Raw genomic sequence first — 25,303 nt, 5'->3', positions numbered from 1 at the left:
GTGGCCTATTTCATTTTGGGGCAGCCTAATTGCTAAAATAAAGGCACTGGAGTAAATAATTTTTTGAGACAGGGGATACCACTCTGAACTTGGAGTCAGCAACCACCTTGGTTAAAATCTAGCCTCAACATTAGTGGTGGGACCTATGCATCTTGGTAACTTTTCCCAGTTGCCTCTAGTTCTGCCCTCTCTGGCTAAAAAGGATAAGTCTAAACCTTTCTCCATATACTAGCCTTTCAGATACTGAAAGAGAGTTGTCAATTTCCCACAAGTCTTTTGTTCTCCATGGTAAGCTTACTTCTATCAACAGATCATATGGCAAAGACTTGTGGTCCTTTACCAGTTTGGTTCTTCCTGAAGGGATATGCTCAAGTTTATCATTGTGCTTCCTAAAATGTGCTGCCCAGAAATGAATATAATGCTCTAAATATGGTCTGAACATAGGGGAGTACAGACTCTAGTTTCCGTCTTTAAAGTTTTGTCTGCCTTGCTGAAGGTCAAGATTGCCTTATCTTTTTTTGGCTTCTATATTATACTGCTGATTTTCATTGAATTTGCAGTCTATTATGACTCCCAGATCATTCTTAGACAAACTACTTTATCCATTTTGTACTTGTGAAGTCAGTTTTTGAATGTACAATGTAATATTTTATATTTATCCCTGTAAATTAAATTCAACACACTAGTCTGTCATGAAGTTTTTGGATCCTGATTCTATCATTTAGATATATTTTACATTTTTTTAAATTTATGGTATAGGACTTGCCGGGGGCGGAGCCAAGATGACGAAGTAGAAAGACGCACATACACATAGCTCCGAACACACAAACCACAGAACAGCTAGAGGGGACCAAGCCAGGGCGAATTCTGCACCCAGAGACCATGGAGTATTGGAGCGAGGGAGATTTCTGCTCCGGAGAGACCTGTGGACCTCTTGCGGGGGGTCCTTCGCGCCAAGGACTGGGTGCCGGGATGGGGAGCGGAGTGCGGCCCTGCCGCCGCCGCGACACTGAGGGGAGGAGATCTGAGAGGGCTATGGGGATGGGATCTCCAGCAGCCACGCGGGTCCCCCCACCCACAGAGGGACCTGCAAACCTCTCGCAAAAGGTCCGTCGCGCTGCAGACGCGGAGCCTAGCCCGGACCTGCGGCGGCCGCGGATCCGAGAGGCACAGATCTGAGAGGGCTCCGGAGGTGGGATCTTCAGCGGCGGCACGGGCCCCCCCACCAACAGGTGACTGACGGGGGTGAGTGAGAGAATCTCTGTGGCGGGTTGAGAGGGGAGTGGTGTGCCCCCATGGCTCGGGCCCCCCCCCGGGAGGTGGGGGCTGAGAGGCGGCTGCGGACGGGGGCTCCCCAAACGGGCAGGAGCCTGGATCCATTGTGGAAGGTCTGTGCATAAACCCCCAGAGGGAACTGTGCCTGAGAGGCGGCCCTGCCCCTGACCACCTGAACTTAATTCTCACACTGAATAGCAGCCCTGCCCCCGCCAAAAGCCCTAAGGCGGGAAGCAGCATTTGAATCTCAGTCCCCAAACGCTGGCTGGGAGGACCGGGAGGGGAGGTGGGTGTGAGGAGAACATTCAGAGGTCAGGCCACTGGTTGGAGAAAATGCCAAGAAAAGGGAAAAGAAATAAAACTATTGAAGGGTACTTTATCGGAGAAAAGACACTTCCTCCCTTCCTTTCTGATGGGGAGGAACAATGCTTGCCATCAGGCAAAGCCACAGAAATCAAGGATTCTGTGTCCCAGCCCACCCAATGGGCTTGGGCCATGGAAGAGCTCAAGAGGAATTTTGAAAATCAAGTTAGAGAGGTGGAGGAAAGACTGGGAAGGGAAATGAGAGGGACGAGGGAGAAGCATGAAAAGCAGATCAGCTCCCTGCTAAAGGAGAACCAAAAAAATCTTGAAGAAATTGGCACCTTGAGAACTAGCCTACCTCAGCTGGCAAGGGAGGTGCAAGGGGCCAATGAGGAGAAGAATGCTTTCAAAAGCAGAATTAACCAAATGGAAAAGGAGATTCAAAAGCTCACTGAAGAAAATAGATCTTTCAAAACTGGAATGGTACGGATGGACGCTAAGGACTTTTCGAGAAAGACAGATATCTCAGAACATACCGTGCAGATTCGATAAATGGAAGATAATGTGAAATATCTTATTGGAAAAACAACTGACCTGGAAAATAGAATCAGGAGAGACAATGTAAAAATTCTGGGACTACCTGAAAACCATGATCAAAGAAGAGCCTAGACATCATCTTCCATGAAATTATCAAGGAAAACTGCCCTGAGATTCTAGAACTAGAAGGCAAAATAAATATTCAAGGAATCCGCAGAACACCGCATGAAAGAGATCCAAAAAGAGAAACTCCTAGGAGCGTTGTGGCCAAATTCCAGAATTCCCAGGTGAAAGAGAAAATATTGCAAGCAGCTAGAAAGAAACAATTCAAGTATTGTGGAAATACAATCAGGATAGCACAAGATCTGGCACCCTCTACATTGAGGGATAGAAGGGAATGGAATAGGATATTCCAGAAGTCAAAGGAACTAGGACTGAAGCCAAGAAACACCTACCCAGCAAAACTGAGTATAATACTTCAGGAGAAAAAATGGTCTTTCAATGAAATAGAAGACTTTCAAATTTTCCTGGTGAAAAGACCAGAGCTGGAAAGAAAATTTGACTTTCTAACACAAGGATGAAGAGAACCATGAAAAGGTGAACAGCAAAGAGAAATCATAAGGGACTTACTAAAGTTGAACTGTTTACATTCCTACATGGAAAGACAATATTTATAACTCTTGAAACATTTCAGTATCTGGGCACTGGGTGGGAGTACACACACACACACACATGCACACACGCACACATACATAGAGACAGAGTGCACAGAGTGAATTGAAGAGGATGGGATCATATATTAAAAAAAATATGAAATCAAGCAGTGAGAGAGAAATATTGGGAGGAGAAAGGGAGAAGTTATATGGGGCAAATTATCTCTCATAAAAGAGGCAAGCAAAAGACTTATTAGTGGTGGGATAAAGAGGGGAGGCAAGAGAAAAATATGAGGTCTACTCTCATCACATTCCACTAAAGGAAAGAATATAATCACACTCATTTTGATAGGAAAACCTATCTCATAATACAGGAGAGTGGGGGACAGGGGCACAAGCAGGGTGGGGGGGAGGATGGAGGGGAGGGCATGGGGAGGAGAATGCAATATGAAGTCGACACTCATGGGGAGGGAAAGGACCATAAGAAAATAGAAGTAAAGGGGGACAGGATAGGATGGAGGGAAATATAGTTAGTCCTATACAACACAACTAGTATGGAAATCATTTGCAAAACTAAACAGATATGGCCTATATTGAATTGCCTGTCTTTCAAGGGGAAGGGGTGGAGAGGGAGGGAGCTAAGGAGGTTGGAACTCAAAGTGTTAGGACCAAATGTAATGTTCTTACCACTGGGTAACAAGAAATACAGGTTAAGGGGTCAAGAAAGCTATCTGGTCCTACAGGACAAAAGAGAAGACGGAGACAAGGGCAGGGAGGGAGGATAGAGGAGAGAGCAGATAGGTCACAGGGCCAATTAGAAAGCTCGGGTTTGGGGGGGGGGGAGGGGATAAAAGGGGAGAAAATTTGTAACCCAAAATTGTGTGAAAATAAATGTTAAAAATTAACAAAAAAAATAAATTTATGGTATAAAACAAGCATTTCTATAACAGTACAATTAAAAAAGATGGTTATACATGAAACTGCAAATCTACTATGCACAACTTGCTATTTCCTTCCAATATACAACAAAATTATCATGTAAATTGTCTTTGGAAAATTTGATGATGTCCTCTATACTTCTATCCAAGTCATTTGTAAAAATATATTAAAAAAAAACCCAACAACACAGGGATGAGCATAGATCCCTGGGCCACTGCTCTGGAGAGCAAATACAAGGCAGATGAGTGTCAGAGCCTAGTTCCTTGCAGGCATCAATAAATATCTATATAACATATTAATGATCAAATGAATAAATCTGACATTGTAATACAGCAATTTCATGCACTCCTATTAATTGTCACACACACACAATTTTATATTGATTACAACTCTGGAATTACAATGACCATTTAGTGTTAAGATGGATATAGTTTCCCATTAAAATGATAATATTGTAAAGCTCTCCTTAGGTGAATCTCCATTAAAATGCTGATAATACTGACATGGTTTCCTCCCTTTCTTTTCCTAGATGAGAATGTCTTGCTCTGATTTATGAAGAATCTCATTTCTACTCTCCATTCATTTAAATCTCACAAAAGTAACAGTATAACGTACTCATGATGGTAAAATCAATAGAGTTGCACGTTGTTTCGACACTGTCTACTCGTAATTATATATTTCCCATTAGTTTGTGCAAAAAACATCAGACATGAGTCAGATCTAAGCAGCAGTGCCTTTTTTTAATCCCTGCAATAAATCTTTCCTGGGATTTTCATGCCATTCATGTTCCTTCCTCCTCTTTCATTAGTAGGATGGAATGTTAGGGTCTCTCAAAGGAAACATGTTTGAAAGAGAGCTGCTGTGTCTCATATTTGTATTTGAGTTCACACAATTTGTTGGTCCAAGAAATGATTTTAACAATATATTTTGCTCTCAATAATAACAATAGCTGACATTTACATTATCTCATTTGAATCTCAAAAAAATCTGTGAGGTAAGAACTATTGCTCCCATTTTACAGAGGAATAAACTGGGACTCAAAGAATTTTGTGATTTGCCTGGTTCTAGAACTGAAGTTTTCTTGATTTCCAGTCTAGTATTTTATTCACTGCATCATCCTGTAATATCAGAAGATGAGTGAAGGAAAACTGAATGACAAATGAACCCTTACCTCTCCTTTAGGCAATTCTGTACTATTTTCATCAGGTGACCCAAAGTAACTCTCGTAACTGCTGTTACACTACAGTTGAATGCCTTCCATTTTACCTATAGTCTGTAGAAATTAGAAGTCTGTTATAAAGCTACATCTATGATTTCTGTGTTTCTCTTTAAATAATCTACTATTTCTACTTTGTTTTTCAGTTGTTTCAGTTGTGGACAGGTTCTTCATGACCCCATGTGGGGTTTTCTTGGCAGAGATACTACAGTTAGTTTTCCATTTCCTTCTCCAGCTCATTTTATAGATCAGGAAACTGGGGCAATATGGTTAAGTGACTAACCCACTAGCCCGCAGTCACACAGCCTCTGTCTGAGGCCAGATTTGAACTTAGGAAGATGAGTCTTCCTGACTCCATACCTGGCACTCTATCTACTGTGTCACCTAGCTACCCAACTACTTTCATCTTATTCTAACTTATCTCCTTCACTTTTAGGTAGCAAAGCCCAGCAGTCAAGGCCATGGGGCTGCTTATTGTTGATAACATGTAAGGCATTACATGGAATATAGGGATTAAAGTCTTGTCCAAAGGCCAGGACTTTCAGAGAAAGTAGAAAATTCTGACCAAGGATGACAGGAAAAAAAAAAAGGAAGTTGGAAGATTCAGGTTTAACCTAACATATAGGAGAGGGAGGCTTTAGGGGAGAGGGAGCTAAAGCAAGAAAGAAGCTTCAAAGAGACAGGGAAAGGAAGCTGAGAACTCTAAGTCATTTAATTCATTAATGTCAATTAAGTCAATCAATGTTATTTAAGGATTTAATGACAATTGGCTCAGTATTGATGGAGGGTTGTTGCCATACCCATATATGAATTTTCAATAGATAATATAATCACATGATGTTAACTGTACTAAAGGTATCTTTTCAAAACTTTGGGTTTGACTGATAGGAGTTATGCATTTTGGTGTTCATGCTAACCTTCTTAACATCAGCATTCCGGTGAAACAACTTCATCATGATGCCTAAAGATTCTGACAAAACCAGTCAAGCCCCCTTCAACTCTCAAATTCTATGAGTCTGTGATACATGTGTACAATTTGTTTTTTGGGATTTTTGAATCAATTTAACTTATGCTAGGCTTAACTTTTGTTTTTACCCATCCTCATTTTAATTTTTTTCCAGGGAATTTTTAATTCTTTTTCTTCATTATAAAGATTCTTGCCATCTCCACTTCTCTAGTCTGTAGACATTTTTCTTTCTTAAAATTTCTTTTTTTATGATAATCTTAATAATTATCAACAAAAACAAGTATTTCATGTACAAAGAACAAAAATAGATTTTATATGAAAATGTAAACTGTCCCCTGTAATTTGTTTTGATATTTATATGTATATATACATACATAATATATATAAATATATACACATTATACACACACACGTGTGTATGTGTGTGTGTGTGTGTGTGTGTGTGTGTGTGTATTTAGAACAGCTAGGTGGCACAGTAGATAAAGTGTTGGGTCTGGAATCAGGAAAACTCATTTTCCTGAGTTCAAATCTGGCCTCAGACACTTACTAGCTGTGTGACCCTGGGCAGGTCACTTAATCCTGTTTGTCTTACTTTCCTTATCTATAAAAAGAACTGGAAAAGGAAATAGCAAACCACTCCTTTATCTTTGCCAAATAAACTCCAGATGGGGTCATAAAGAGTAGGATGTGACTGGAAATAACAGCACAACAACAGCTATATGTATGTGTATACACACACCCATACCTACATACACACACATCCATCCATCCATGAACATATATACGTATAAATATATCTATATACATATGCAGATGTTCACATATGCATATATAGTTTAACATGGTAGTAACAAAATTGCCCTGTTTGTGTTCCCTTCTGAATTTCTTTTTTGTTTTCTTCTCTGCAGTTCTTATTTTTTTATTTTTTTGTTTTCATTTTTTAATTTTTTTCTATCTTTATCACTACTAAATAATTCATTCACCTAATTCTTGCAATAGAAGCCATTCCTTTTTATGAATAAGCATAGTAAAGCAAAACAAATCAACACATTGGCCATGCATAAAAATGCATGGCTCATTTTGTGCCTCCAGTCCATTACCTCTCTGCCAAGAGCTAGGTGACATGTTTTATGGGTTGTCATTAGTAAGTATCATAAGCATCCTTTCTAGTTCATCATTCTATTTGTTGATGAAAGTTCTGGTATGATTCATTATTGCCCTCATTTGCACATATGTAAAACCTAATTAGTTCCTGAACCAGTCACTTTTCTAGTTTCTAATCTCAGTCTATTTTCATTTTTGAAGAAACTTGCATTGGAAGTACTTGCTAATTCTCCATGACAAGTTGGAAATCAGGAAAAAAATGATTGATTCATTATCCCTCTGAAAGTTGAGTCCCTCACGTTTTCAGAGCAACATTTTATTTTTAAATTATAAGACAGGTAGGACCATTAGAAATGAAATCCTGCAACAGAGCCTGCTTACTACAGCACCAATCTGCTTGGTGGATCTCTGGTAAAGACAAGATGATGACAAGTCATTGAGATTGCAAAGAAGGTTATAGGACCATAAGATCATAGGTCTAGAACTGGAAGCACCCTTAGAGTAATGACGGGAAAACTGAGGGTGAGAGTGGTTCAGTGACTTACTTGCCCAAAGTCATAAAAAGAAATATTTCAGAATACAACTTTGGCAAACACTGGAAATTAGCAGGCAGATTACTTTGAGCACAAAGTCTTCCAACTTCCAGAAGATTTGGCTTTAACAATGAGAGCAGGCCTTATAAATTTGGCAAAAACAAGTTCTACTGTTTGTACATTATCTCTTTCACATGTCTGGACCTACAGATAGCTATTGGTACTACTGTCATTGTCTTTAAACATAAAGGAAACATAGGTATGAAGAATGTGTCTCTCAGAGTTTGGAATCCAATTTAAGTTAACGTACTTAGTAAAAATGATTATCATATTCATGTACTGTGATTGTGGTTTTTGTTGTTTAGTTATCTTGAGTTTTGTCTGACTCTTTGTGATCCTTTTGGGGTTTTCTTGAAGAAGTTACTGGAGTGGTTTGCCATTTCCTTCTCCAGCTCTCTTTACAGATGAGGAAACTGAGGCAAATAGGGTTGTTACTTACCCAGGGTTGGACAACTAGTAAGTGTCTGAGGCTGAATTTGAATTCATGTCTTCCTTACTCCAAGCCTAACAACCTTTACACTGTGCCACCTACCTACCCATGGTGGTGTTTAGTCTTCTGTTTTTAAGGTTTTTTGTTCAGATAAGAGATTTATCAAACACCTTTCTTGATCAGTCTTCTAAGTCCTTAGTTCTTAAGTAGACATTTCTGCCTTGGTTAGGGCTTTATATGTAAATATATGTTAATTTTATTGAGTTCACTGAGAGACAATCTGGAGAAATGAGCATTTTTAGCTCTTCAAGTAACCTTAGGAGTTCAAGAGGTTGGGAGTTCCTGAGTTGGTGAGTGTTTCCCAAGGAGAAGGGCACACGCCTAGTTCCAGAGACTGCCCTTGTTACACATCTGTAGTACTGATTAGGGTGGGATATCACTGCTATCTAAGGACTGAGTCTATAAATCATAATGTTTATACTTGTTCATTGATGAATTGGGTATGTGCTTCCACGACATTGTGTGACTATGAGGAATTCTCATTCTCATTTAATTTGTGACTATTTATAACTTAATATGGACACAATGGTTGACCTTAGCCACTGGACTCTATGGTACTGTCCTGCAATCTTGAATGTACTTGGATGATTTCAGTTAATTTAGAATCTATAGGAGCTGTCTACGTAAATTAATATCTTAGAAGTCATAGATCCTGAATTTCTATCACCTATATTAAACAAAAAGTCAAATTACTTCATGACGGTTTGCAATGCACACAGTTCTTGCTTTACATAGACTTCTGGTGAAAGGATTTTTACTTAACACAAATTTTCTGGTCTATGTGGGGAAGGGAGGGAGGAAGGAAGGCAGAAAGGAGCTTGTAACCTGGAAGAAGGGGGCCAGCAAACAGTTCAAGGACAAGTGGAAGCTATAGATGGAGAAGAAAGAGCAGGAAGGATGGGCCAGCTGCTAGACACAAGGGCCAGTGGGCATTGTGGGGCAAAGGACTCCTCTGTCAGAGCCAGAGGGCTCAAGCCAAGTGCCTGTTCTGGAGAGGTGGCTGCAGTCTCTGCAAGTCAGTTCTTCTGCTTTCACTTGGAGGTTTTTTTGGTTTGTTTTCCCGGTGGGGTGGTGGTAGGCCATAAAGCCAAGAGGTAGGAACAGAAGGAGATTGCATAGTACTATTCAATCAAGTTAACATAGGTGTGTTTTGGAATGTGGGTTTTCCTTTAGAATTCTTTACATAAAGTCAAATTTGTGTAATCTGAATTTACATAAGAGAAGAAAATAAAAGAGTTTAAGAGAACATTCACTGCATTTTCTCCCTCCCCCCTACCCAGGAATGTCATAAAGATTAATGAGAAAATTTTGTGAAGTGCTTTGCCATCTTTGACTGAAAAGGTGCTATATAAATAGTTACAGCACTTATTTTAAATATTTATTGTTTATATTTGCATTCCATTTCATATTTAACATCTTAATTACCTATTTCAATATTTTATCCGATCCTTTATACCCAGGGAATTTATACATCTGCCTAATCATGAAATGTTGAAGCCGAAAGGGACCTTATAAGTTATCTAGCTTCATTATACAGATAAGAAAACTGGGGATTAGGGAGATGGTAACATGTTGTCATCTAATTTGTTATTGGCCTAGTAAGGCTTCATAATTCCCCATCCAGTGCTCTTTCCCTTGTATCATATTGTCCCTCCATGGGAAGAGGACAAGAAAGAGCTTGAATTCTATTCTGTTGGATATTCCCTTTAATTTCCCTTTGCCACCTTTCTGATTACTTCAGTCTATGCATGAAGCCAGGGCACCTTCTGCTTTCTAATGTAATCTCTATTTCTTCTCCCAGACTGACATGTAAAGCTCCTCCAAGCCTTACTTTTTTGCATAAGAGATCAAGTTTTCTTTGTCTTATAGCTATGCACCTAATGGTAATGCGTACTTGATACTTTGAGTCAATGCTGTCCTTATTGACTTTTTTGCGCATTCCTACGTTGATATAGTAAATTTTAATTTCTGGCCTTCCTTTGTTAAATTACTTGATATGAGAGCTGGTCTGTTGCAAGAACCTTGCAGAGAGAAGTGACTCCATGTTTTATCACTGATTTGCCCACTTACTACCTAGTGGTTCCTATGTATCCAATACTGCTTTAGTCAGCTACATTTAGGCAAGGAATTCAAGGCTCTATTGATCATTATCAGTTTATAAAACATCATCTGATTCTCGTACTCAAGGTTAGCAAACTTTCTTAATCCCCATGTCTCTATGGCTGATAACGGAGGTGAGTGTCATCAGTCCAGGCCCCGCTTTGATTGACTGCCCCAACTCCCCTCTTCCCCTCAGTCCCTGTGAATCTCAGCCAGCAACAACAATCACATATAAAGCCAAAGACCCAGAAACCTGGGCTCTTGATTAGCATGCACATCCCACCCTGCACCTGAGCTTCCTGTGAGACTGTGCTGCTGTTGTTGAGTCATGTCAGACTCTTCATGACCCCATTTGGCATTTTCTTGGCCGAGATACTGGAATAACTTACCATTTCCTTCTCCAGCTCATTTTACTGATGAAGAAACTGAGCTGGGTTAAGTGTCTTGCTCAGGATCACACACCTAGTAAGTATCTGAGATCAGATTTGAACTCAGAAAAAGGAAACTTCCTAACTCTAGGCACTCCAGCCACTGAACTGCCTAGCTGGCCCCATGAAAGACTACAGGACTAGGGAACTGAATGCTTGAATATCTACGAGTAATGAACTGCCTAACCTGGAATCCTCTGAGTGCTGGTGTTCCTTCTCAATACCTTATCCATGATCTCCTTACAATTCTGATCTATACTTATTTTACAGACTGGCTATCTCTATCTCACAGAAGCTGGAAGTGCACTCATCATTGATATGGAAGCTTTGATCCACTCTGCCTTTGCTCAACACTGGCTCACCCCTCCCTATTCAACCTGGTTGCCCCATACCAGGAGCTCATCACACTGCTTCAGATTTTAGCACAGATATTCAACTGTCTCTAGCCTGTCTGCAGCTCAGAACTCCCAAGCTCAAGTCCTCCATTAGTATCAGCCTCTCCAGCAGCAGGGATTATAGGTATGGACCGCCACACCTGGTCTGATATGCTTTTAAATCTTGTTTTCACTGCTTGAGTGACCAGACTTTTGCTTAATCTACCTGGCTACCACATCAAATCTACACCATTTAGCCTGAGAGTAGTGAGGGAAGATTCAGGAAACTCTTAGAAAAACAGAGTCATGGGAACTTAGAGATCATTAAAAGGAAGCTAAGGGACACAATGGATAGTGCTGGTTTAGAATCAGGAAGACTTGGGTTCAAATTGTGCCTCAGACATTTACTTAGCTGAGTGACCCTGATCACTTCACTTAAAATTTTTTAACCTCATTTTCATCATCTATAAAAATTCAGATAAAGGCATCCATATCACATGGTTGTGGTAAAGCTCAAATAACATGCTTAAAATGCTTTGAAAACTTTCAAGTGCTATATAAATGCTAGCTTATCGTTATTATCCTACAGTTTGTCATCTTCATGTTTCATGTGACAAAGTTGGGTCCCACAGAGCTTAAATGATTTGCCTAAGGTCATGCAGGAAGTGAAAGCAGGCAGATTTGAACCCAAGTTTACTGACAACAAACTAGACTGCAATAGATAGATAGATAGATAGATAGATAGATAGATAGATAGATAGATAGATAGATATAGATATAGATATAGATATAGATATAGTTTTTTTTTCCCTTTCATCTTCTAACTTATATATCAAGATATCTCCATATATATATGACAGAGCACTCACTGAACTCCTGGTCTGATTTTTGATCAGACCATGTTTTAAAGTCCATGTCATAAAATTTATCATGCCTGCAGGAGCTCTGTGTGAGAATGGATGGCTAATTGGCCCCAATGCAAATCCCCAGTTAGTTTTAAATCAATATGGCTTTGTTTTCAAAGGCGACATTTAGTTTTATTTTGAATATTTTCATAGATCAATTCAGGGAGACTAAGAACTAAGAGGGAATGAGTGGAGATAATCTTCCATAAATCTTGAAAAACTTGTCATTCTTTTCTTTACACTGCTCAGAAAAATAAGGATGAGATCAGCTGAGATAGAATAGAAAAGAGAAAGGTTTTAAGCTAAGCCTCACTGGGTCAATAGCTAACTGAAAGGAAAAAAAATATCTTTCAGTAAAGTACATTACAATATATTAAGAACTGTAATTTGGCTTCTATAGAACCATAGAAGTGGGTGAAATATCAAAGACCATTTAGTACAAGATGCTTATTTTATAGTGCATAAAAGTGAAATCCATACAGCTTAGTCAAGTGACTTCCTCAAGGTGAAACAGCTAGTTAGCGGCAAACCTTGAGTTAGAACTCAGGTCTCCTGAATGCTGGTCCAGTATTTTTCCTACTTCCTCCAAACATTCTGTCTTCTCTTGATGGGGCAATCATCTCTTTCATTTCTTTTCCTTTCCAAAGTCTCTTGGATTTAGCCTCCCCAAAAAGAGTTTCCATACTACCTGCGTGGTCCTAGGCAAATCATTGAAAATTCCTATGCCTCAGCTTCTTTTACAGCAAAATAAGGACGTTGAACTAAATGGCAACTAACCTAATAGCAACCACTTCTAGATCACTGATCCTATGATAAGGTAGTACGTGAATTAAAAAAAATGAAAATTTTGGAGAAAGGATGAAGAACAGGGAAATGGAGCTAATTTGTCAAGTGAGTAAGGAAAGAGACAATGTTAGAATGTTTTTCCAGGACATTGCTGTTCCCAAGATGGCATGGAGTCAAGGGGAAATAGGAAAGGCTGATCATGAGAATTTCTCATCTTGAATTTACAATATGTTCTGTGTAGGGCATTTAACAAATTATTGACTTACAAAAACATGAATTAACAATAAAGGCTGTCTTCGTTAAAGACCTACTTTGGTTTTTCACTTGTGTGGAGGGTTTGTTGAAGGTTATACTAGTAGAGGGCAGGCTTGATAAGTCCCATCTCAAAGAGCTTTGAGATCAGCCTCTGTGTTGGACTCAGGCTCTATTATCTGAGAACCAAAAAGTTCCATTAGCAGAAACAGCAACTTGTTGGTGAATTTTCATCTTGTAACCACAATGTATGAGGATCATCTACTAAGTATGCATGGAGTATGAGTTCCATCCCCATAGAAAAAGCCAATGCTGGTGAAAGCTTAGATCTGTTAAAGCATAAATACTCGGTTTGAACACTAATGTTAAAAATACCTAGATAGGCATGTGGACCAAACAGATAATCCATATCACAATTATGCTTTGCCTTTAACAAATAGTTACCTTTACCTTTCTGTCATTTAATTTTTTTTTGGGGGGGGGGTGATGGCGAGGCAATCAGGGTTAAGTGACTTGCCCAGGGTCATACAGGTAGTAAGTATCAAGTATCTGAGGCCAGATTTGAATTCAGGTCTTCCTGACTCCAGGGCCAGTGATCTATCCCCTGTGTCCTTTCCTTCTGTCATTTAATTTTGAGAGTTGATTCAACAAAGTGCCCTACCAGGATCAAGCTCATTACTATTATTATATTATGTATGACAACTGGGCACTAAGATCATAGTATATCATGGCTTAAGTATTATGAAAAGTACATGTGAAAATGTCCCTATTTCCATGAGATACAGCTGTGGTGTCACTGTGGACCACTGAACCTGGACTTATAAAATATAGGTTTGAGAGAGTGAATTGGTACAAGGGATAGAAATGTGGCTTTCTAGTGAGGAAGACCTGGTTTCATGTCCTTCCTCAGCCACATACTGGTTATGTGACTATGAACAAGTCACCTAACCTCTCAGAGCTTCAGGAAACATTATTGTACAGACTTTTAAGGATCAAATGAAATGATGTATATAAGACACTATATGAATGTGAGTGGTCACAATTATGTGAGAGATAAGGTGAAGGACTGGATGGTGATTTCATTGATATAGGGAGCCTCTAGATGAACCACTGCAAGGTATGTCTGTTTTTGTGTTGAGCTAAGCCTTTCCCAGAAAACCAGTAAGTACCTGTAGTACAATTTAGATATTGATCTTAGCCCAGGCCTCCCGTTAGCATCAATACATCATCAAAATGCATTTGTCGATACTAGAAGGCTTTTCAAATCATCAGAATGACTAACAATGTTATATTTATATGGCATTTTTGAAAGTTATCTCTGCAACCAAAAAGAATAATGAAATTAAGTAAAGACTGGACAATTCTCACACTGACCATAAGTTTGCCAGTCAATCCTGAAGTGATCAATTTTCAGGAAAAGTTGCTGAGTTTCTCGATCTCACTCCAAAATTCAAATACAAAAGCACTGACAAGAACAAGGATGAATTAATGGGATGGAAGAAATGAAGAAAACAAGAAAAGTAGAAGGGAGAAGAAATACAAGGGTAAAGTGAAGAAACAAAAAGAGAAAAGGAAAAGTGAGATAAGAATAGAAAGAGGAGGCAGAGAAAGAATTGGGCTAAGATTTAATAGCCATTTCTTCCACACCCCTTCTGTCATCAGGGTTGCTAAGAGATTCTGGCAGTCATTGTAATGTCTGTACAAAAGAATCGCAGAATGGTACAGGATGAAGTGAAAGACCTCAGCAGGGATTTTTATAATAGCAAACAATATTAAATGATCACTAAGAAAACTGGTCAGCATTGACTCTCTGTCTGTCAGACTTTATCAAATAACTTTTCTCCCAATCCATAGTATTTCATTTAATGTATCTGTGGTCTCCGCTGATAGAGTGATAAATAGTGCTTCTTGAGAGCAGGGACTGTTTCAGTCAGTAAGTCAATAAGCATTCATTACACATCTACTATCTGCCAGACACAATGCTAAGCACTGGAGATGCAAAGAAAGAAAAAGACAATCCTGGCTCCCAAAGAGCTCACAGTCTAATGTTTCATATTTTGTCTTTGACACATAGTGCTTGACACATGTACCTGACACATAGTAGGCATCTGATAAATGTTTATTTATTGATTCACTGACAAAGAACAAGTCATGCCAAACTAACCTTATTCTTTTCTTTTGACAGGATTATTGGTTTGTCAGGGCAAAGGAATGCCCTAGAATTTCATGCAACATATTTGAAAAAAAAAAAAAAGTCTTTCATGTTATGTTGTGGGGTAGACAAGAAGACACAGGCTAGATAAAAGGTGTCAAAGTCTTTTGACTTGGGGCTGCTTGGTCTGCAAAACTCCTCAGTTAGGCCCAAATCATGTTACAATACAATTAAGAAATGTTTAACAACAAAAAATACAATGCAGCATAGGTCATATTAATTTGTTGTTTTCTAAGTGAACATGCAGTCCGCAGGGTTTTGTTTCTATTTGAATTTGCTACCCCTGGGCTAGGTGACGGTATCATTAAACAGATTTGGAACTGTGAAGCTACTTGAATGACTATGCCAAGGAGTGACCATCAGAGACTGGCCATCAGTGTGGAATGATTGTAATAGTGATTCTAATGTAGCGGATCGTAATAGTGTAGTGGTGCCCAGTCATACATCCAGACTCATGGCAATTACTGAATCAAAGGTTTTGATGATAAATTTATCACATTTCCAGATGACAGAGAACCTGTAAGACAGAGTTGGTATCCATAAAGATCTGAACAAGCTAGAAAGTTAGGCTGAATCTAAAAGGATTTTTTTTCTTTATAGCAGCTCTTTTTGTGGTGGCTAAGAATTGGAAATTGAAGGGATGCCCATCAATTGAGGGTTAAACAAGCTGTGTAATATGATAAGAGTGGAATATTATAGTGACAAGCAGGATGATCTGAGAAAAACCTGGAGACTTACATGAACTGATACATAGTGAAATGAACAGATCCAGGAGAATGTCATACACAGTAAGAGCAATATTGTTTGAGGAAGAATTGTGAATGATTTATCTATTCTTGACAATACAATTATCTAAGACAATCTCAAAGGATTAATGATGAAGCCCATTATCTGCCTCCAGAGAAAGGATTGCTATTGATTGAATATAGACTTAAGCATGCTATTTTTCACTTTCTTTCAGTTTTTTCTTTGAGTCTTCTTGGACAAAATGGCTAACATGGAAATATTTTATAAAATTGCACGTATATAACCTGTATCTGATTGTTTACCATCTCAGGGAAGTATAAGGGGAGAGGAGGGAGAAAGGGATAGAATTTGGAACTCAAAACTTTAAATAAAGTGTTAAAAAGTGGAAAACAATAAAAGCTATGATAAGAATCCTAGAAAAGATTAAATTTTAAAAGGATATACATATATACACACATACATACATATGCACATACATAATACACACATACATACATGCATGTATACATACAGTCCTGTACTTGGGTTTGTAAGAACAAGAGGAGAGAGTCTTGGCTAGAAAGGAGTTTGTATGTAAAATATCTGGGGGGGGGGGGGCAGTTAATAGACCATATGCTTGAGAGTCCAATGTGGCAGGCCCTCAGAGTTAATATTAATAGAGGCACAGTGTCTAGAATGAGGGGAAGAGGTGATAATCCATCTGTATTCTATCTTTGGTGATCACCACACCTTTAGGATATTGATAAGCTGGGTGGTAATTTGGATGGCATACAGCCTCAAGACTAGCAAGGCAAGCTGGGGATGTTTAATTTCGAGAAGACTTAAGGAGTTAAGGTAGTTAGTTGCCTTCAAATATTTGAAGGGCTTCCACATGGAAAGGAGATTATACACATTCTATTTGGCCCCAGAGGGATTAACTAGGAGCAATCAATGGAATTTTCAATGAGGGAGACTTTCACTTGAAATAGAAAAAGCATCCTAACTTCCTAGAACTATTCCATAATGGAACAAGCAGCTTCAGGAGGTAGTTAGGTTACTTTGTTTTTTTCTTGTGCATGATACTAAATTGACTTTTCTGATTCAATGGCTGTGACAGAAAAAAAAGTTCCTCCACCTCTGTCTTAAACACCAATGTCTCATTTTATCATCACCTTTGGGACAGAAATGAACCTGCTTTCAAGATCCTCTTTTTATAATAATAATCAATAATGATAATTTTTATTGTTATTAACTAACCTTTATATAGCACTTGAAGGTTTGCAAAGCACTTTAAAAATATCTCATTATAACCTCACCACAACACTAGGGTATTACTATTCTCACTTTACTGATGAGGAAACAGGAGCAGAAGTTAAGTAAATTGCCCAGGATGACACAGCTAGAAAAGAGCTAGATTTTAACTCATGTCTTCCTGACTTCAGGACCACTTCACCTCAGAGCTGACACTAGCTTGTACAACTTACCCCTACTAGATGAGACCAGAGACGGCTCAGCCCTCTCCCAAATTTCATTCTGAAAGGCTTCTAACTCTACAGTTCTGTGATATGAGCGAACCTCCATTGTCTGAACTCCTACTAGACTCATTTTATATTCATTGAAGAAGACCATGCCATCAGAGAAATAATGACACGACTTGCACTTGACTTTGTTTTGAGTGAGGGAGGGCTGTGCAGGTCACCAGCCTCACTTCTCCTCCAGAGCATTCTGAATCCAGTGACCAGATATTCATTAGAATGACTGGAGATGGCCCAGATGCAATGGGAGATCTTGGTCTTTTTAGGCTAGGTTTTTTAAGGTACTCACTTAGAGGGAGGCAAGGCTAATTGAGTGAATAGACTTCTTTAAGAAATAGTCAGGGAATGGCCTTTTTAATGAGCAAAAGAAAAAAAATAGCTAAATGAAAGTGGGAGGGAAAGAGGAACTGTTACTATTGATAATCACTCTAAGCCAGACATTAAGTGGAGATTGGGCAGGGACCTATTGTTGTCCAACCTATGGACTTCAGAATGCACTGGGTTTAAGGTTTGGGAGCAACAGGAAGAAGGGAAGAAGAGAGGAAGAGAGGGAGGGAGGGAGGAAAAGACACCTAGCCAGTAAACTCTAAAGGAAGGGGAGAGAGAAACATAAGGGAGAGGATAAGCTGGATTACCCAGCCAGCTGGGTTCCCACTCAGGCACCAAGGTCTACTCATAGGTAGTGTTCATCTTTTGTTTTCGAAGAAGACCATGACATCAGAGAAACGATGACATAACTTGCACTTGACTTTGTTTTGAGTGAGGGAGTGCTTTGCAAGTTCACCAGCCTCACTTTCTCCCCCTGAGCCATCTGGATCTAGTGACCAGATATTCAACAGTGACTGGCTGGCTTCTTTATCTTGATCCATCCCCCTTCACCCTCTCCTCAGTGCTGTGGCTTTGTGCTAAACCTGGGTGTTTCCACTTTGTAGCTTCTGTTCCTTCTATAGAGTGAGGATCCAAATTTGTACACTTTTTAATAGCTTCTCCTAGCTGGTCTTGAAAAATGGCAGGGTTTTCCTTTTCTCCCTATTGAAATTGAAAATTTACTTGCTTTTGAAAGGCAGGTCTCAGGTTTCCTAACAGGCAAATTATTATATGATCTCTCTTTCCCCTATCCTCACTCCTCTGATAATTCCATCCTGGGTCACTAGTGGGAACAGTAGCTATTCCAGGGGATATTTTGTGGTGTCATTGCTAGCCAAACGATCCCTCAATTTTTGGACTTGTTCCCAGATTCTCCTCTTCTCCTCATTGTACAACAGGTGGAGAAGAGGACATGCAAATCACCCCAAGAAAGCTCCAATTGTAGGGATATATTCCTAAAACCCTTAGTAAACTTAGTGGGGTCTTCCAATCATCTCCTCAGTTTCTCTTTAACCTGAATGAGGTCTGAGATGGAGAAAGGAACATGCACTCCAATTGTCCCACTAGGTGAGGAGGCACTTCCCTCAAGAAAAAAGCCCTGAAGGTGCTGTAGCGATGGGTCCTGAGGCCTCAGTGGGTATCCCCTCAGGGGAAGGGGCTGCAGAGGGAGGCACCTCAGCAAGACCTGTGAAGGAGGCCAAGAGAGGGGAGAGGGTTGAAGCCCTGGGAGCCATAAAAATATTCATTTAACAGTTAGCCTAATGGTACCTTATGGCATCTCTCCTCTAGTTGTGTTGAACTGATACATAGAGGGGAGTAAGGGAAGGTGGTTTCTTACCAAGCAACCCCTGCCCCATGATATAATCCTGGAAAGAGGCAGATAACAAGGTTTTCAATGAAAAATGTAAAAAGCTTGCGTGCTTGTGTATATGTGTATATGTACACACACCCATCTATCCTGTATGACTTTAAGAAGTGAAAAAATTCTTGATTGAATTGGAAGGGGCAAATGTGATTGGTAGAAGATTGGCCACAGCCATGAAAGACCCTTAAGAAGCTAACTTGACAATTCTGTGATCTCTTTTAGGTGTGTGTTTTCGTCCTTCATTGCGAAGAAGACCATGCCATCAGAGAAATGATGACATGTCTTGCACTTGACTTTATTTTTGAGTGAGGGAGGGCTGTGCAGGTCACCAGTCTCACTTCTCCTCCAGAGCCATCTGAATCCAGTGACCAGATATTCATTAGGATGACTGGAGATGACCCAGGATGAGGCAATTGGGGTTAAGTGACTTGCCCAAGGTCACACAGCTAGTGTCAAGTGCCTGAGGTGAGAATTGAACTCAGGTCCTTCTGACTCCTGCATTGGTGCTCTATCCACTCCACCACCTCTTTTTTAGGTAGGACAGCTATACAAGAAGAATCCAGCCCCTGAGAAGGAATTGCTCTTCACTTTTTAGGAAGGGAGGGATTTCTCTTTTCTTCCTGCCCCCCCCACCCCTATCCCTTCACCATGTCAATTTATAAAAGAATTACCAGCCCAGAAGGAAACACCAACAGAAAACCTCAAAGGGATGACCAGGGAATGGCAGGGAATAAGGACGGACACTCTCTCTCTCTCTGTCTCTCTCTGTCTCTCTGTCTCTCTCTGTCTCTCTTTCTCTCTCTGTCTCTTCTCTCTCTCTCTCTCTCTCTCTCTCTCTCTCTCTCTCTCTCTCTCTCTCCAGAAAGAAAGGCATGAAAAGAAAAGAAACACTTTTAAGGAATGAGACCTGGCAGCAGAAAACAGGACTAATTATTGATTCAAGAGATAATTAAACCTGTCACTTGGAGATGAAAGCTTTAAAAAGGAAGACATTCAGGGAAATCAGCTGAACAGACCCTCAGCAAAGCCATTGTATCTGAGAGGAGAAGCATAAGGACTCCATAAGAAGATAAAGGACAATAGGGGCCAGCAATACTGTTGACAGGTGTTGCCTTGGCTGCATATGCTCCCTACTAGTATACTTACCACCATTTTATGTTTTTTCTTCACTTTTCCTACAGATAGTATGTTTGTGGGAAACTGAGCCCAGGTTTATGGTAGAAAATATTGTGTAACTGTTATTCTTGCTGTGCCATCTTGGTAAATGCCTTTTTTTTCTTAATTGATTGAGTCTACCGGCCGATTATTCTCATGAACACGAGTAGGCGTTCATGAGTTATAGTAATAGGAGTCCAGACACAAGACTATATCCTTAAATCTGAATGTAGCAACTATCCCAGGAGGATATTTACATACACTAAGATCTTATTTTGCTATTTAATTTTTCATTTGTTTAGATCTTATCTTCCCAAATGGAATGTAAGCTCCTAGAAATTTGCAGTCATCTTTTATATTTATCCTTACATTCTTATCATGCCTAAAACCACGCCTTCCCTATAGCAGAGACTCAAATAATATTGTTGATTTGATTTTATTTATTTGCCTTAGTGTTATAATGAAGTTCTGATGCACTTATTAAATTCTTCCTGGGACTTCATCTAAATCTCTCCTTTGGCAATTGAAATTCATTCAATTTATTCTTTCCTCAGTGAAAATGAAAACCAATTGTTCACAAATAGTGTCAAATCTCTTCTCATACTTAAAAACTTATTTCATCCATTTTCAGCATTCTTTTTCTTCTAGGCAAAATAACTCCTGCTCCTTTAGCCTTTTCTCATGGGACTGCTCTTGAAATCATGCATCACTGGATATGATTGTGATGGATCTTCTTGAGACAGATATTCATCATTCTTTAACATCCTCTCCAACATCTAGGAAGCCATTCCAGTTCCTAAGCCGCTATGCCTTCTCCTCTGAGATTACTCTTCTTCACCTGTTCTCTAAGTGTCTTGGCTGTACCTGCTTTTTTTATCTCTTTCATTAAAATGTGAACCCCTTGAGACCAGCTCTGCATTTTTTGCCTTTCTCTGTGTCCTCAGGGCTTAGCACAGTGCTTGGCACATCATCATATACTCTTAAATGCTTATTGACTTGCTGATAATCTTATTAACATTTTGTACATACCAAGTAATTATTATCTAGATTTTTCAGGAGAAACACACTTTTAATTGTCTGTTGAAAATTATAGAAAATAAAGTGAATGGAAAAAGGAATTATGGGAAACAAGTTAAAATTTTTTTAGAGAAAATAATGTTGAAAATAAACTATGAAGATGCAGAGAAGGGGTATAATAGTGATAGCTAATAACTAACATTTATAAAACACTTTAAGGTTTGCCCTGTTCTTTGCATGTGTTATCTCACTTGATCCTCACACCCAATCCTGTGAGGTAGGTACTATTGTTAACCTTATTTTGGTTACTGATGCAATTGTGATTCCATTTGGGGTTTTCTTGGCCAAGATACTGTAGTAGCTTGCCATTTTTTTCTCTAGCTCATTTTACAGATATGGAAACTGAGGCCAACAGGGTTAAGTAACTTGCCCAGGGTCACAAAGTTAGTGTCTGAGGCCAGATTGGAACTCACGAAGATGAGTCTTCTTGACTCCAGACTGGGTATTCTGTCCATTGAATCACCTAGCTCCCCCTATTTTACAGATAAGCAAACAAATCTAAAAAAATCTCTTTTATACAACTGCATAGAAAGGAATATATGCCGAGGGAATTAAAATCTGTAGAAAATTTTCTTAGTTAGCTTATGGCTCTGGTGCCATTCCCTCAGGCTGGGTTCCAGTTCCCACATTAACAGGCACATTGGGAAAATCTATGAAGAAGAGTTGTGCTGGATTTGTGACTCAGCTGGTTAGTATGGCAGGGCTCCTGCTGGGGCACATGCAGAGAACTAAGAAATAACTATGATAATGACTTAAACTTTTTCACTGTTTGACAGGGGCAGTGTCTGCAAAGCCTTTACTCTATGCAATGCACAGTAATGAGTGTCTTGTAATAGTAATAATTAGGCCTACAAAGATGAAAAAGACACCCTTTCCAGCATTTACAATCTCAGACACATCAGGCATGTAAATAACTTAATGTAAGACAACATGAGATATGTGTTCTAGCAATGATGCCAGGAGCAAGGAAAGCGTAGAGAACCAAGAGTTACTTTAGCTGCTAAATGTGGTGGAGAGAAATTCTGAAAAGTTTCAACAAGGAGGCAGAATTAAGTTGGCTCTGGAAAAATGGGTAGGACTTGGAAAGATGGAAATGGGGGAAGAAGCATTCTCAAAGGAGAGAGAAGAGTAGAGGGAAAAAAATGATGAAGGGTAGAAAAGTATTTGAATAATAGTGAATCAAGTTTGGCTGGGTTGCATCATAGTAGAGTGGAAAGAATTAAAAGTTTCTGATGGTTTTCACTTGTGTGACCTGGGGCAAATGACTTTGCCTCCAAGAGCCTCTGTTCTCTCCTCTATAAAACAGAGGGGTTAGACTGCTCTACATTTGTGATGCTAGACTCCTAAAGCGAGTGCTGACTAATAAAACTGGTACATTGGATGAGAGCATGAAAGGCCTTGAATGGCAAGGGAAGACATCTGGACTTTGTAGGGGATAATAAGGAAAGCATAAACAGTGAATTTCATAGATAAGCCAAATAATTTCTTTTAACCAATACTTTCCTCCTCTATTCACAGGGAATTTAATGGACAGAGAGTGGAACTTGGGACTTAGAGTCAGGAAGACCTAAGATCAAATCTTGATAGCCTTATGACTGGACAAGTCATCTAAGATCTCTTTGCCTCAGTTTCCTCTTCTGTAAATTAGGGATGTGAATAACACCTATGTCCCAGGGTTGTTGTGGGGATCCAATGAGATGATATATGTAAAGGAATTCATAAGGAAATCAAATCATTCACTCAACTTGAATGATTATTAGAAATAAATCAAGGCCATCCTTAGGAGGTTACGTAGGCCTTCTCTCCCACTACTTTAAATCACATTAAATTACATTAAAATAAACTTAAAAGAAAGTGGAATGCACAGAAAAGCTACATGTGCACTGGGAGATATTTGGAAAGGTGTTCTTTCCCTCTGCTAAGGGCTGCTGGTGTTTTGCGGAATATGTATATTTAAGAACATGTATGTTTATGGCAGTTAGGTGGCATACTGGATAGAGGGCCAGGCCTGGAGTCAAGAAGACTCATCTTCCTGAGTTTAAATCAGGCTTCCGACACTTACTAGCTGTGTGACCCTGGGCAAGTCACTTACCCCTGTTTGCCCCAGTTTCCTCATTTGTAAAATGAGCTGGAGAAGGAAATGGCAAACCACTCCAATCTTAGCCAAGAAAACCCCAATGGGGTCACAAAGAGTGAGACACAACTCAACACAATTGAACAACAACAAAAATGCTTATGAAATGCAATGTTTTTTGTTTTGTTTTGTTTTTACCTGAGGATTTCAGTTGCATCCTCCAACGCACTGTCTCAAGAGTCCCTGCCCAATTATACCTGAAATAGGCCCCAGGTCTTGTAGTTCAGGGTCCCAATTTGATATCCCCTAGGGAAAACTAGTGTGAATGGATTCTTTATTGAAAATGAGCATCTCTTCCTTCTTTCTAAACGATCACTGGGTAAACATAATCATTTGATAAGACAGAGAAATGGAGCTATTTACAAACTCTACCTGATAAAAGAAAAAAAATTACTTCAAGGTTATACTTTATCCTGTACCATGTGAATTGTTTTGAACACAATCTAAGATGTGCACATATAACGGATGAAAGTGTACCAATTATGATAGAATCACATAGTAATTATTTTGTTGGAACAAGAAGTTCCAGTGTGTATAAAATTTGTCCCAGCTCAATCTTACATGCACAGTAGAAGTGAATTACAAATATTTAGCTATTTGGAAAGGAACAGAAGAGGCAAGAATATTCCCCAGTCTTATTTTTTAAAGTACATCATAGATAGAAGGAAGAAAGTTTAGGCTGAAAAATTAAATCTCCATCAGTCTCACCATCTCACAACAAGCAGCTTTCTCACTTGTTAGGAGCGAGATAAGGACAGGTATTAGGGATGAAGACAAGGTATACAAAAATACCAGATAACCTTTAAGAGATCCTGACCACCCGTAAGGTTTATCCACAAAGAGATGCCTGTGCCTGTGAAACTTTTGAATAAACTGAACCTGTTCCTCTCACAGTTTATTGCAAACACTTCAGAGACCAATTCTGAACAAGGTGCAGCAGGTGTGGCACATGAGGACCTCTTTACAGAAGATGGCTGGCCCTTTGAAATTCATCTTGGCTGGTCTGTGAAATAAGCAAGGAGGTTGTGGGATTTGGAAGCCCCATGATTGGAGGTGTTCATTGTAATGGCCAAATGCAAATGTAGGTGGAAGAGAGGAGACAGGAACACTCAGTACTCCTCCTTCCACATACACCTATACACTGACACCATTTTTTTCTAAAACATACCGAATTTAACTTCAAAATAATCTAATGCACAGAAACACATCATAGGAGACTGCACAGGAGATTCCATTCTGTCCTTATGATTCACTTCCCTTCCATAGCTGAAGATATAATATTTAGGCTTAACTCCTGATTGGGAGTAGGAAGTACAGATGAATGAGGAGAGGAATACTTTTGGGGGTGGTGGTGAATGAAATTCACTTTCATCAGTTTGTGTAATTCATTGTACAAACTTTCTGTGGGTGATGCAAAGTCATGTTTTCATCTTTGAGAGTTATCAGAAGCACAGGGAGGCATGTGTTGTAATGGTAATTTAAACAGGAAGATCTTTCCCATTCATTAATAGGCCCATGTGACCTGCTTAAATCACATGGAAGCCTAGGTCATATGTAGTAGGAGGACCTTGCTGAATGGGTGGAACAGTAAGGGTGGAGCAGAGCTAGGAGGATGTTGGTGAAAGCAGTTAGAGTAGAGGGAGGAGAGGACACAGACAAGCCTACAGTTAGGCTCCTGAGTGTTTGTTTCTTTATGGGAAGGCCCCATCTGGGGTGGGTGGAAGGCTTGGGAATGGCTTTGTCCCCTGCAGCGTTAATGAGTATTGATTTCTTGGTTACTATGATTGATTTGTCTTCCTGGTATTGGGAT

This window comes from Notamacropus eugenii, chromosome 4 (assembly GCF_028372415.1).
Source record: "Notamacropus eugenii isolate mMacEug1 chromosome 4, mMacEug1.pri_v2, whole genome shotgun sequence".
Taxonomy (NCBI): domain Eukaryota; kingdom Metazoa; phylum Chordata; class Mammalia; order Diprotodontia; family Macropodidae; genus Notamacropus; species Notamacropus eugenii.
Note: the sequence above shows the minus strand (reverse complement) of the source record.